Consider the following 11,698-nt stretch of genomic DNA (forward strand, 5'->3'; position numbering starts at 1 on the left):
GGCTTAGGACAAACTAGTTTTGCCTAGGCTAAACTGGTTCATCCTATCGCATATAGGAAGAACTAGTTTAGCCTAGGCAAAACTAGTTTGTCCTGAAATCGGGTTTGGCCGGTAACATATACAAATGTAAATATATATTTTGTCACTGTGACAGTAATCAATGACCCGAGGCGCGACGCTCACGTTAATCACGTTCTAGATTGCGGATTTGACTTATTAGTGCATAATTAAATTAGGTTATGTGCGTATACGATAGGTTTTGACTAATGACTTGAGTAAGAGCAGCGCGATCAACAGATGACATGCAATTAATTGAATTAATTGCTGAGCGAGCAAGAGCCATGCAGCCTCTCTCAACCGGCATATCTGGTGCATTGTAAATTACGATTGGGAAACTGGAAATCCGATGTTATGTTCTACTTTTTAGGGGTCCGTATCTGCAGAGAAAAAAAACTAGCCAAGGGCGAATCAGACTCGCGCACTGAGGGTTCCGTAGTACTGTCGTATTTTCTAGACATTATGCATGATAAATCAAAAACTGTTATACATTTTTAAAAAAACTTTTTTAGAATGTAGAAGTGGAGACCTTTCATAATATGATACCCCACTTGGTATGTTAATCTTACTTTTAAAGTTGAAAATACTAATACTAATTCAAATGGATTTCATGAACACATTTTAATTTTTTTTTGTGATGTAATCATAAATTCACGGTTTTCGGGGTTTCCAGTTACGTGTGCTAGAAGACCTACCTGCCTCCCAAATTTCATGATTCTAGGTCAACGGAAAGTACTGTCTAGGTTTCTTGACAGACAGACAGACAGACAACGAAGTGATCCTATAAGGGTTTCATTTTTTTCCTTTTGAGGTACGGAACCCTAAAAAGGAACCCTTGTAGGATCACTTTGTTTTCTGTATATGTGTACCTATCAAGACTGAATAGGGTACTTCCCGTTTACCTGGAATCATGAAAATTAGGAGGCAGCAATATCTTTTAGCACAAGTAAAGGGAAAAATCTGAAATACGCGAATTTGCGATAGCATCACAATAAAAATTTGTGTTATATCTTGTGGTACGGAACTCTTCAAGTGCGAATCCGACTCGCACTTGGCCGGTTTTTATTTTTGTAGTAGGTATACCTATTGTTGTATTGAGTAGTTTTCAAGTTTCTATTTTACCTGAGACCGACGAGGTCGTTCTAATTGGTAGCTACTTGAAAAATTTACAGTACGCTTAGTACGAGATTTTGTCTCACCAACGTTGATAGGACTTTCGCGCTATAGTAAACTGGATCTTACCTACCTTGTTTTAAAGCTCAAGTTTGTCTACACATCTACAACCAGCGCTCCAAGCGGACACGTTGCGAAATTAAAATCAGTAGCATTGAATTTTTGACTTCAATTCAAGGCCATTTAGGTCAATTTTACTTTGACGTTATTGTGTTTCGACTCTCGAATTCTAGCAACGTTTGGTGAGACGTAAAATCTTATACTAAGCGTACGGGTAACTTTTTTTGGAATATCTGCATTTCGCATTTGCGGTACTTTTAATTCTACATTAATAAATTGGCTTTATAAGACGATCACCGATCTAGCTTGACTAAAACTGATCGCATACTACGAAATAGCTTGCACGAGACAAGAGCTGCCAAAGGTTCTTATACAATAGTTGCGATGCGACGTCGCATCGTTGAAGGAATAAACCTATTTAAAAGTTATTCAGAAAGTATTATACTAAACTTAAACGGTGTATTAAACTTAGACGGTCGACTACATTGTTCAAAAACTTATAAATTAGAAATAATAAATATTAAACGTGCGTAGTTGTTTGTAAAAACTTCTTTCTCCTAGTTAATCAAGTAAAATAGAAAAATACCTATAGTTTAGATAGAGTAGAGATAGTAGTAGATATAAGAAGATAAGTGTGGGTGTCCGAAACAAATTTACAAACAAACTATCAGTCACCTATAAAGCTTTCTCTCACGATTTTATCCCCGTGAATTATGAACTTGTTGGAATTTCATAACAATATTCTTTCGTAATGTCAGGATTTCTCTTTTTATATAGGTTTACGTTTTTACGTGACGTAAGATTTTAGTCAAAATATAAAAGTAGGTACATATATAGTAAGTACGCTACAGGTTAAGATGGCAATCGGGGAATGAGGCGGGGGGACGCCCCGTACATCCACACATCACCCGCACTCGACCGCACCGGATTAGTGGGGGGGCTCTGCGGGTGTGCGGGGTGTACCCTCCCCGAATGCCATCTCGACTATAAGTATGTAGGTGTAGAGAATAGTAAAACGTAGGACACACGATTACGGCTGACAAGGCAATTAATAAGGGCAGATGGCGATTGAGCACGAGTCACCCGCCTGAGCGGTATTAATCATAGACAGCGTCCCCTATTACGTATTGTTGTGTCCGTTTCATTAAGAATGACGACCAGCTACTTTAATACAGTCACCCAGTTATTTTGTGACTTTGGCATTAAAAAGATGATTTTAAAAACCCAAAAATAATTTTCTTAGCTTCATAGTATAACAGTTTATACTAGTTATTAAAAACATTAAGAAAAATTATGATAATATTATACTAGATGATGCTCGCGATTTCGTTCACGTGGATTTAGGTTTTTAAAATCCCGTGCGAACTCTTTGATTTTCCGGGATAAAAAATATTAAATGTCCTTTTCCGGGATACATGTTAATTCTCCAAAAAATCGGTTAAATTTTAAATTGAACGGATTTTTGAAAATGCTGTAATAACTCTTTGAGTTTCAAGTACCAAAATTAAGGCATGTCCTTCTCCGGTATTCAAGCTATATCGGTAGCAAATTTTGTCAAAATGGGTTTACACGGATGGGCTGTGAAAAGCTAGCAAACAGAAAGGCAGACACTTTTGCATTTATAACGTTAGTACGGATATAAAAATAGTGTACCTACTATCGATATACTCGTCATTCAAACATTTCTACACGATATAGTAAGTACCATTTTTGATTTTTATATTACAAAACAGAGTGACATGGGACGTACTTAGCATTGGATTGTGGCAATATTGCATTAATAAAATAAAACATCTGCTAATTAATATATTGGCTAAGAAAAAAGTGTATTCAACTTCACTGTTTTTTTTTTTATATTGTTGCTGATATAGTCATTATTATCCATTGAAATATTACAATACGAACGCTAGAAACTGTTACAAGACCTAGTTTTACAATGTAACCGCGACCTTTTGTCTTTATGATGCTATTTAACCAGGATGTAATTATTTTTTCCAGTTTCGCTTGATGTTAAAGACATCTTGTGCGATGTATAAGTATATTTAAATATAAATTGCTACGCTAAGTATAAAGTACTAACTTACTTTTCGGAGTAATGAGCAATTACTCCGAAAATCACGGTGAAGGAAAACATCGTGAGAGTTTACTCACGATGTTTTCCTACATACCTTGAGAGTTCTCCATAATATTCTAAAAGGTGTTTGAAGTCTGCCAATCAAAAAAATTTTACTAGGTATGGCCAAACCCTTCTCATTCTGACATGATCTCCGTACTCAGTAGTGAGCCGGTGATGAAGTAGTAATAAAAACATGATATATATAAATCTGCCAATCCGCACTTGGCCAGCGTGGTGGACTATGGCCAGACCGATCTCTTACTGAGAAGAGACCCGTGCGTAATGAGCCGGTAATGTGATGATCATGATGATATATTATAAATATAACTGTACTAGATGATACCCGCGACTTTGTCCGCATGGATTTAGGTTTTTTAAAATCCCATTGGAACTCTTTGATTTCCCGGGATTAAGACTAGCCTATGTTCTTCCCCGGGATCCAAGCTATTTCTGAATCAAATTTCGTCAAAATCGGATGGGCCGTGAAAGGCTAGCAGACAGACAGACAAACACACTTTTACATTTATAATATTAGAATGGATATGGATATCATTCATAGACTAAACACTCTATATAATTTCATGAAGCATATTTTAGAGTGAAATGTTGTAGCTTTCGCAGTGAATTATTGGAATTTCTTCTCATTACCACTGTCACTCGTCGCGTCTACACTGCACACTTATCATCAACACGATAGTGTCGTTGTTGGAAATAAAATATGTGAGAATATCAGCATTAGAGTCTAAAAATCGTAGTAGAAAATGTCAAACTATTTTATTTAAATATTGTTTTAGACCACTAAAACCAGTGCGGATTGGTAGACTTCACACACCTTTGAAAACATTATAAAGAACTCTCAGGCATGCAGGTTTCCTCACGATGTTTTCCTTCACCGTTAAAGCAAGTGATAATTTTAATTAATAAAAACGCACATAACTCCGAAAAGCTAGAGGTGCGTGCCCGGCATCGAACCCCCTACCTCAGATTAGAAGGCGGGCGTCCTAACCACTTGGCCATCATAGCTTGTAAATCCATATCTTTACAAAAATATATTAGGTATATATATCTAACTAAGATGCTATCAATTTTACTCATTTTATTCATAAATTAAGCAACAATTACTCGTAATACTTACGTAATATGAATATACTTGTATTTTACAATCATAATGTTAATAAAAAAATATTATTCATGTAATAATGCATACCAAGAATGAAGCTCCCAGAGATTTACGTAATTGCTATTACGAGAACTCACACGTAATAGAGCCCCACGTATAGGTCTCCTTAATGACATTTTACTTGCGTGATTGTTGCTGTCACGACGTCAAAGTGGAAGGGAGGCGGTTAATTAAAACTTCTCGGAGCTACAGGTTTTATTATTGTACCGCTCAGGATAACTTACTTGTCAAGTAATCTTCTTATGCTTTGAATAAGCGTTATACGACTGGAGATGCTTCAAAACATCGTGCAGCCTCGACCTATTTTTCTGTGCTATATTGTCCCACATAGTGATTGTAGACTTTTTCTGACTATTATCATTTTGCAAAAAAGAGCTCTGATCTGATGACATATATACTATTAGAAGTGTGCCATTCGGATTACACTAATCCCTTCGTGAAATTTTTTGAAAAATTAAAACAAACATGCAGTAGGTGTTTTAAAAAATATGTTTCAATCTTTATAAACAAAGAGAGTGTCCACAAAATTGACTTACCTACTTACTAGAAACTTTATCGTCTGCTTAAAGTACAAAAATCCTTTGTTGGTTGTTGCTATTACATAAAACAAAGTAAAAATACACTTATTAAGTCATGGCTATACTAAGATAAACAAATTCCTTTATGACAAAATTATGTGGAAGCCGTGGAAGCAACCGGCTGAGCTTTCGGTTGCCCACAAGATAGTGTAATAAATTGCCGTATTAAAAATACGAAAGTGTGTTTGTTTATTGGTTGGTTGGTTTGGTCTTCAATCACGTCGCAACGTAGCAGTCGATTGACAATGATTTTTTGAAGGGTGAGTAACATAGGCTACTTTTTATCACGGAAAATCAAAGATGAATTTTGAAATTTTATAATTCTAAAGTACATGTAATTGTATGTCTAAAGAGATATAAAATAATTTCTTACCGTGGTGTAGATAGCCGTTTGAAAATCTCATAAGCACATAGAAGATATTATGAGTCTTTCGGGCATGTCTTACCAATGGCCGAAACTGACAATGTTCGAGACACTGGTCGCTTGGGAGAAGAAGAATAATAACCAACATAAGTCATACGTAATAACCAGGATTTCCTAATTAATCCACTCATATATAACGCATTGAGTGACAATATTGTCTTAGCTGGAATATATTGAACTAAATACATGACTAAACAGATGATTAATGATTTGGGGATTATGCTAGTAAGGGCCTCATTATTATAATTAATTAATATGGTGATTAATTTTAATCAATTTATTATAACGCAAACCACAAAGGATTTTTAATATTAATATAATTGATAGGGACTTATGTATTTTGTAACGGGTGATTAGGAATCAATTTTAATTAGTGCAAGTGCATTTGATGTCATATACCTACTACTGCTATGATAAAAATATTAACGTAGCACAGAATTCAAGATCATAATTTTTAAGGGCAATAAACTCGTCTAAAAAGATTGTAGGTAGATTAATTCTTACGTAGATACTTGCGCGTAGGTAGGTACTAGAATGAAGAAAGATATAACTTTATTTCCTAGAAAACTTTACAATACATATAAGGTTTATTTTTATTCGTAGAGCCACTTTTAACTTGCTTGTTAGAGAATACACGTGCCATTGCTTGGAGACATCTTCGTATAGTAGTATTATGCAAGACTGCAATTTCACCAAGTGCAGTGGAGTGATCCCTTATCGGGCACCTACAGACTGAATAAAGCCAAACATTTGAGATATTGACTTCAATAGAAGTCAAGCTAAATATATTGGATAATTCGTCTCCTATAGATATCCTAGTTTTGTTAATTTGGTGATTCCAAGCAGATCTTCGGCGTCCGCTCTAAATTATCTATCATTTAAAATACAGGTAGCATTATTTCATTATGAGACTTAGAAGTACAAGTTTCATTTCTAATTATATTTTATAAAATAATATCACGATAATATTTGATATTATTCCATTGTTTTAAATAGTTTGTCCGTTCTGAGTGAACAGAAACAAAAGCCGTATTGTGGGATATTACAATCACAGTTGTTTACTTGTTAGGCTAATGGCAATCGCCAACATCCGCTATTGTCTGAATTGGTAAGGTTGAGGATTATAGTGACCTTTATTAGGTATTTCAATAACTGACAACGTTGCTATCGCTGGTGATTATTAGATTAAAACTCATCTAAATATATAAAAGACTGACTGAATGATCTATCAACGCACAGCTCAAACTACTGGACGGATCGGGCTGAAATTTTGCATGCAGATAGCTATTATAACCTAGGCATCCGCTAAGAAAGAATTTTTGAAAATTCGACCCCTAAAGGGGTGAAATAGGGGTTTTAAATTTGTGTAGTCTACGCGGACGAAGTCGCGAGCATAAGCTGGTTTATTTATAAAAGGCTTACGCTTTATTCTGAGAGACCTTTTTTGTATTCCATTCTGAGAGGAGACACCTGCTCAGTTGTGGGCTGACGATTTTGTTAGTCGTGGGTAACAGCTGAAACGTATTTTCAAAACTGACAGTAGCTATATTCAAGACGAACATATTCAGAGTCTCTCAAAGCCGGGTAATTTTGTTTCAAAGTACTTACACTAAGAGATGTGTATCATGATATATTTTTTACAGAATATTAGCCAAGTTTATCATGCTGACTAATATTCCCCTTTCCCCTCCAATTAAGCTTGTGCTAGGGGTAGGTACGACAGTAGTGCAACGGGTGGGACTTGAATCGGCGACCTTTTAGTTTTCAGTCCGCTCCTTTAACCGTTGAGCTATCGAGGCTCTAAATATTACAATATATTATTATAATATTATACAGTGCTTTGAATAGGTATTTCATATATGTACATATATATGTATATGCTATACAATTTCAAACATAAAAGACGTTAACTCAATATATAGCATAACGTAAAATTCCATCTGGTTTCGCGCTTGATTTATCATTAATTTATTTAATCCCGTTTAACAAAGTTACAATAGGGCCATTAACAATTGAAGCGCACTTCTGAACTAATTAAAAATGGGCGCGTCTTCAGCACAATTTAGACTATTTAAGTGCTTACGCGGCTCGTTTCTGTCCAAGTTGTTTCGAATAAAGAATTAATTATGAAGTGGAGGCCAAGTTGGCGTTGGAGCGGGCGACTTGCGAGGAGTTTGAACCGGTTACAATTTGTGGGAAAGTAGCAGATGTGACGCGGGAAACTTGGACGGCTCGTACACACGCTTTGTTGCCTTCTCGGATGATAAACTTGATTTAAATCGCAGATTGCAGGTGTTTTAAATATGAAGACTGAGTAAGTTGCTCTATTTCAACTGTTCGAGTTCAGCTGGCGTTGACTACATGAATAAAAATACATTAAAGATGAACAGAACAACCTATTTTGAGAAATGGAATGTATTCTATTATTATAAGTGCAAAAGTGTGTCTATCAGTTATCATTTCACGACTCAACCGCTGGATCACTGAATGGCTAGAGATAAACTTGTCTTAAATCGCAGATTTCAAATATAGTACGCGATAGGCTCGCGCAATGAGGGTTCCGTACTACAGTTGTATTTTTTCGACATTTTGCACGTTAATTCAAAAACAATGATGCATAAAAATAAAAATAAATCTATTTTGGAACGCACAGGTTCCTTTCATATGATACCCCACTTGATCTAGTTATCTTACGTCAAAAATTATATAAATTATATTAAATAATAATACTAATTATTAGTTCATGACCACAATTTAATTTTTGTTGTGTGATGCAACCACAAATTAAAGGTTTTCAGATTTTTTCCCGAATGTCTGCTAAAAGACCTACCTACCTACCAAGTTTCATGATTCTAGGTCAACGGGAAGTACCCTGTAGGTTTCTTGACAGACCGACAGACAGACAGACAGACAGACAACAAAGTGATCCTATAAGGGTTCCGTTTTTCCTTTTGGGAAACCCTATAACCCTAAAACCCTACCCTATAACCCTAAAAATATAATCATTCATCTTTAATTCTTTAACATGTTTAATATATACCTACAAGTACAGAAACCCTTTCTTGTGAACTTAAAATATAAGAAATGAAAAAGATAAAAGCAGGGTAATAATACAGATTTCAAAAAGAATTGTAATTAAAACCCCATGGTTGTATCATTAAAAACGATAGCCCGCGGTGTCCTTTATAGAAATACCCAATAACGGTCAGTATTTTCCTTAACCTGAGCAATTGAGACAACGGCGAATGTCGGCTATTACCATTAGCGTAACAAGTAAACAGCTATGATTGTAGTGCCCCACAATAGAGCTTTTGTTTCTATTATCTGTCGAATGCGACAGACTTATTTGCTATATTATTATAACTAGATAGGAATGGTGTGCTGTGATGAATTTCAATTCGTCCAATCTCTAAAGTACCTATATAAAAAATAAAACAATTGTTTGTCTGTGTGTTTATAAGACTTCGAAACATCTTAGTGAATTTCTATACGAGTTTCACCAACACTAAGAAAAAATTAATAATAAAGGTTTAAGCATCTTCCGAACCTGCGCGACCAAAGCGCAAACGAATCAGGAACGTCGATACCCCTACGCGACTACAATGCGTTTCAACCGCGCCTGCAGAATGGGACGCACGCGTCTAGTGGTCGGCAACAATGCACACAAATGAGGTTTGCGATTTGCACTGTACTCGCGTAGGTGTGCACGCATAGATTCGCGTCGTGGACGCTCCCGAGTCCCGCATCCCGCATTCATGACACGCAGGTGTGACCGTAGCTTTAAACACGTACACTAAGCCAATGGTTAAGTTGAGGAAGTAAAGGTAGCCTTAAGCTTTTGACCTGAAAACACGCTACTAAAAGCATGTTTTCAGGTCAAAAGCTCAAAGGTACATACCCTAAATGCTAACATTAATGTACAGCTAGTAAAACCATTGTTTCATTGTGTTGTACTTCACCGACCCACTGTTACTGAACTAAGTATTCATAGGCCGCACGTCATGCTGTGTTCAACAATCAATCCGCCAGGCGAGTGTCAGCGACAGCGCTCGTTTGTTCGCCATTATGTCTGTACGTACACGCCTGAACAAATGTTCACGTTTATTATACACTCGTATATACAGTAATAGGTTCCTAATGGATTCTGCGAAACTATTTCTTTGGTGTCTACACTAAAAACTAAAATATTTATGTATAGAAGTATAGTAACTAATCAATCAATCTATGTATTTGTATTGCTGGACATATACCCACCCGATAGCGTGCCACCACATCAAACACGGGCCTCCATCTTCTTCCTCCACCCACTTCCCGCCACCTTCTTGAAGTAGCCAGTCCAGTGGACTGGCAGTTCTCCCACGCTACGCTTGACGCCACGCGGTCTCCACTTCAGAACACATTTGCCAGCCATCAAGTTTTGCGACAGAAAGGAACCTACCACTGCCATTTCAACTTGCTAATCCGTTGGGCTATGTCGGTCACTATGGTACATTAATAATTGGTATTGTAAGTAATATTTCCTTAGAACTAATTAATTATCCAGATATATAAAGACACTTTCATCACAATATGTTACATATACCATAAAATATACTACAATAAAGATCAAGTAAGGGTCAAGCGTTAGGTAATTACTTAGAGTCGAAGCTATTTTTCTAAAATGTTAGTCTTCTTACAGACATCTTTGTTATAGATTGACCTATATCTTCACTATAGTCTGGTATAACTTTGTTTAAATAACTAAGAATTTATTTATTAAATCTTAAAGCTTAATTCACACAAAAGTAGGTATATAGGTACTCATGGATAGACGCCCAATGCTGGACAGAGATCTCTTGTAGAGTCTTCCACGCACTGCTGTCTGGATCCAACGGCTCTCTGCGACTCCTTTGATTTCTCATATCATTAACAATGGGGCGTCTGCCAACGCTGTGTTTTCCTGTGCGAGGTCACCATTTAAGCATCTTGGGACACCTATCGGCGATTCGAACTGTGTGCCCCGCCCATTGCCACTTCGGTTGGCTTACGTCGGTTACTCTCGTTACTCCATTTTACTCTCCTCATTTCTGATCTGATTTGCTCACGTAGAGAAACTCCGAATATAGCTCTCTCCATCGGCTGCTGAGTGACTGAGCTTTCTAATGAGATCCAAGTTTGTAACCATGTTTGGAATCTATGTATTATCACTGGTAATACGCACTGTTCGAAAACTGCCCTTCAAGCACTAAGAAATTGTCTACTACTAGATGATGCCCGCGACTTCGTTCACATGCACCTAAATAAGTTCGTAAAAATCCCGTGGGAACTCTTTGATTTTCCGGGATAAAAAGTAGCCTATGTCCTTCCCCGGGATGCAAGCTATCTTTGCACATAATTTCGTCAAAATCGGTTGAACGGATGCGCTGTGAAGCTAGCAGACAGACAGACACTCTTTCGCATCTATAATATTAGTATAGTATGGATTAAGATATTGTAATACTTAATATCTGAATATAGTTTTTCACATTTCATGCTCAGCTCATAATTATTACGCTCTGTATTTGACAATCAATCTACTTAAATATGTCTTGTCAGCTACAAACATTATCTGAATGAAGCCATACGTTTACATACCCGCATGATATAAATTATGAGCACTTGGAAATTAATTTTTCTTTACTAACTGGCTTGGATCGATATCGGTAATAGTCTTGTGGTTAAGACATCAGCGTCCTAGCCGGAGGGTTCAGGATTCGATCTCGGGTATGCACTTTTCCGAGTTATGTGGATTTTAAACAATTAAATATGAAAACACTCTGAGAAAACATGGATGCCTGAAAGTTCTTCATAATGTTCTCAAAGGGAAGACTCACAATTTGCACTTGGCCAGCGTGGTAGACTGGCCAAACTCTTCTCATTCTGAGAGCAGACCCATGCTCAGCAGTCAGCCGGCGATGGGTCCATCATGATGTACCAACTTCATGAAGGATAAGATTCTCAATTTAATTTCCTTATACCTATAGCTTATTTCATCAGTTGTCACATCCATTACTGGAAAAGGGATGTCTTTGTCTTCCCAGTATTATGTATACTGTTTCTGACACGTAATTTAAACTTTTCCTTTTATAAAA

The sequence above is a fragment of the Maniola hyperantus genome, chromosome 3 (genome assembly GCF_902806685.2).
Source record: "Maniola hyperantus chromosome 3, iAphHyp1.2, whole genome shotgun sequence".
Lineage (NCBI taxonomy): Eukaryota > Metazoa > Arthropoda > Insecta > Lepidoptera > Nymphalidae > Maniola > Maniola hyperantus.